The following is a 4388-nucleotide window of genomic DNA, read 5'->3' as shown; positions in this document are numbered from 1 at the left end:
TGATGTGGCAGTAATAATTGCAGAGGTCGGCAGAAAGACGAATAGGGATAATTGACTTGCATCAGCAGAAAACTTTAAAGGAAATACCACTGAAAAAGGGTATAAATATTGAAGTCTCAAATGGGATATCAGACTCGCTTTAATTGGGCAAAGCGATTCTCAACCACAGAGGCGGCTCTGTGGTCTCCCAACTCTTTGTACCTCAGGGATCAAAGGTATTTGATATTGATGGATATCCTGTATAGAAAACTTTAAGAACTGTAATACTGTAGCGAAGTTAAGATTTAAAAGTAAGATCCTCTGTTAATAATAAGATCGTATTTTTTCTCTTTTTAGAACTGTTAACATTGCAATTAACTGATTCACCAACTGTAAATTGCATGTCAGTTCTTTTAATAAATCTCTATATATTTTTAGAATTGTCTCACATAGGTCTTCTGTATCAATAACTCATGAACTCAATCTCTGTACACTCTTTGGTGAAGAGTTACAGAATTCTGAGGGAGTTTTTCCGTATCCTCATAATATCCGGGAACTTACAGTCTAGCTAAACTTATTAAAAGGGCTATCTGGAGGATGGTAACATTTTTGGGTTGTTCCTTTCCTTTATGGAGAGATAGCCTGGACCTTTAGACCCAATTAAGCCTCTTTAGGATTCGGCTACCTCAAACTTTAGTTGAAAGTGAACGTCTGAGAAATACGCCTGATCCGGGATAGCCCTAAAGGGGCTAGGACTAGTAAAAATCCCTTCAAGGTGACTAGCTTAGATGCATTTAAGGGGAAGCTAGATAAATACATGAGGGAGAAAGGAAAGATATGTAGATGAGGTTAGATGAAGTAGGGTGGGAGGAGGCTCGTGTGGAGTATAAACACTGGAATGGTTCTGTTGGGCTGAATGGCCTGTTTCCATGCTGTAAATACTATGTGATACTACGTTGTCATCTAGTGGTATTACTAGTGTTGTGGTCAGATGCCAAGTACTTCTCTACAGAGGATGGAGGGAGGAGGAAGAATTAAAGTTATTCCTAGGCTACTCTCAAGCAGCTCAATGGCCATTTTCTGTGCAGCTTTGATGGAATCCTGGGAGTACATCAATTGCAGGTGGTAAGTGATGTAGGGACCAGGAGAAAGGGTAATGAGGACAAAATGTTTTAAAAAGAGTGCAATTTCATATCAGTGTGAAGCAGTCTTTAGTGCACATCAACACAAATGTGGCATGACAACCCAAAAACTAGCTCATGGTCTGATTCCAGAGCCTACTCGCACCAAGTCCCGCTCATCCATCACTCCTGTGTTTGCTGACCTACTTTGGTTCTCGGTCCCCGGACTCCTCGATTTTAAAATTCTCATCCTGGTGTGCAAATCCCTCCATGGCCTCATGGCTCCCTATCTCTGTAATCTTCTCCAGACCTACAACCCTCCAAGCACTCTACATTCCTCCAATTCTGGCCTCTTGTGCATCCTCGACTTCCTTCGTCCCATCAAAAGTTTTTACTTTGTGCAATTACACTGTTGAAACATTTAAGTGATACAATCCCAGATCCTATCCTAACAAACTTGGCTTGTGTCTGGAGAGAGTATTTTGAATGAGATGGCACCAGGATGAAGTATTGGTGGGTGAGGTTGGTTATGGTGGTAAAAGCAGCAGTTAGAGAGAATGAATTAAAAGCACCACACAAGAGTGTGTTTTTTCTTTTTCTATGAAATTAGTAAATTGCCCATGGCAGGCAATTAATAAATAGACAGTATTTTTAGGTACAAGATGACGAGTTGGGAGAGACTTTGGAAACTTGTTCACAGAGCCACCTAGTGCCCAGAGCTTGCAACTCCACTGTGACAGTTGACAGCAAAATTGAATGGGAAATGTTGACGTAGCAATTTACTATAGGTAATGTTGACCAAAAAGCATGACAAAAGGAAGTAATGTTTGTGGACATTAAGTCTATGCCCTAGCAAGATTTTGTTAAACATTGGTATAAATGCACCAAATAAACCAGGAAAAACCACACAACTCAGACCTTTATAAAGCGCTGGTTAGGCCACAACTAGAGTATTGCGTCCAGTTCTGGTCACCACAATTTAGGAAGGATGTGAAGGCCCTAGAGAGGGTGCAGAGGAGATTTACCAGAATGGTTCCAGGGATGGGGGATCTTGGCTACAAGGACAGGTTGGAGAAGCTGGATTTGTTTTCATTAGAGCAAAGAAGGTTGAGGGGTGATTTGATAGAGGTGTACAAGATTATGACGGGTTTGGATAGACTAGACGGGGAAAGGCTGTTCCCACTAGTTGATGGTACAAGGACTAGGGGTCACAGATTTAAGGGTTTGAGCAAGAGATACAGGAGGAACGCGAGGAAAAACTTTTTAATGCTGTGAATGGTGAGGACCTGGAATTCGCTGCCGACGGAAGTGGTGGAAGCGGAGACACTCAATGTTTTCACGGGGAGACTGGATAGGCACTTGAGGGAAATAAACTTGCAGGGCTACGGGGATAGAGCGGGAGGATGGGACTGACTGGATTGCTCTACAGAGAGCCGGCACGAACTCAATGGGCCGAATGGCTTCCTTCTGTGCGGTATGTCTCTATGACTCTCTATAAGGAAGTTATGCTAAACCTTTATAAATGACTAGTTAGGCCCCAGCTGGAGTATTGTGGCCAATTCTGGGCATCACACTTTAGGAAGGCTGTCAAGGCCTTAGACAGGGTGCAGAGGAGATTTTGTAAAATGGTACCAGGGCTGAAAGTTACCCCGAGAGACTGGAGAAGTTGGGGTTGTTCTCCTTAAAGCAGAGAAGGTTAAGAGGAGATTTGATAAATGTATTCAAAATCATAAAGGGTTTTGATAGAGTAAATAAGGAGAAACTGTTTCCAGTGGCAGAAGGGTCAGTAACCAGAGGGCATAGATTTAAGGTGACTGGCAAAAGAACCGGAGGCGATAGGAGGAGACATTTTTTTACGCAGCGAGTTGTTGTGATCTGGAATGCACTGCCTGAAAGGGTGATGGAAGCAGATTCAATAATAACTTTCAAAAGGGAATTGGATAAATACCCGAACTGAGAAAATTTGCAGGGCTATAGGGAAAGGACAGAGAAATTGGACTAATTGGATAGCTCTTTCAAAGATCCGACACAGGCACAATGGATTAGCCTCCTTCTGTGCTGTATCATTCTATGATTTTATCATTGCTGGCCATGTCTGGAATTACCTCCCTAAACTTCTCCGCCTCTCTCTCCTCCTTTAAGGCATTCCTCAAAACCTACCTAACTGTCCTAATGTCCCCCTCTTTGGCTTGGTGTCAATTTTTGTCTCATTATGCTCCTGTGAAGTGCCTTGATAATTTTATTACAAGAACAACAACTTATATTTATATAGCGACTTTAACGTAGTAAAATGTCCCAAGGCGCTTCACAGGATTGCTATATTAAAAAAAATTGACACCGAGCCATATAAGGAGATGTAGGGCAGATGACCAAAAGCTTGGTCAAAGAGGTAGGTTTTAAGGAGTGTCTTAAAGGAGGAAAGAGAAGTGGAGAGCCGGAGAGATTTAGGGAGGGAATTCCAGAGCTTAGGACCTAAGCAGCTGAAGGCGATGCCTACCAATGGTGGAGCAATTAAAATGGGGGATGTTCAAAGGGCCAGAATAGGCAGAGCGCAGAGGTCTAGGAGGATTATAGTGCTGAAGGAGATGACAGAGATAAGGAGGAGCGAGGCCATGGAGGAATTTGAAAATAAGGATGAGAATTTTAAAATCAAGGCATTGCTTAACTGGGAGCTAATGTAGGTCAGCAAGCACAAGGGAGATGGGTGAATGAGACTTGGTGCAAGTTAGGACATGTACGGCAGAGTTTTGGATGACCTCAAATTTATGGAGTGTAGAATTAGGGAGGCCGGCCACAAGTGCGTTGGAATAGTCAAGTCTAGAGGTGATAGAGGCATGAGGGTTTCGGCAGCAGATAGGTTGAGGAAAGGGCGGAGACAGGCGGTATTACGAAGGTGGAAATGGGCAGTCTTAGTGACAGAAAGGGTATGAGGTAGGTAGGAAGCTCAATTTGTGATAAAATATAACACCAAGGTTGTGAACAGACTTGGTCAGCTTTAGACAGCTGCCAGGAATAGAGATTGAATCAATGGAAAGGGAATGGAGTTTGTGGCGTGAAGCAAAGACAATGGCTTTAGTCTTCCAGATATTTAATTGGAGGGAATTTCTACTCATCCAGTGCTTAATGTTGGACAAGCAGTCTGATAGTATAGAGATGGTGGAGGGTTTGAGAGAGCTGGAGAGATAGAGCTGGCTATCATCAGCGTACGTGTGAAAACTCACGTTATGTCACCGGATGATGCCACCGAGGGGCAGAATGTAGATGAGAAATAGGAGGGGGCCAAAGATA

The sequence above is a fragment of the Somniosus microcephalus genome, chromosome 12 (assembly GCF_052327205.1).
Source record: "Somniosus microcephalus isolate GS21.2 chromosome 12, FLI_Smic_1.0, whole genome shotgun sequence".
In the NCBI taxonomy this organism is placed as follows: Eukaryota; Metazoa; Chordata; class Chondrichthyes; order Squaliformes; family Somniosidae; genus Somniosus; species Somniosus microcephalus.
Note: the sequence above shows the minus strand (reverse complement) of the source record.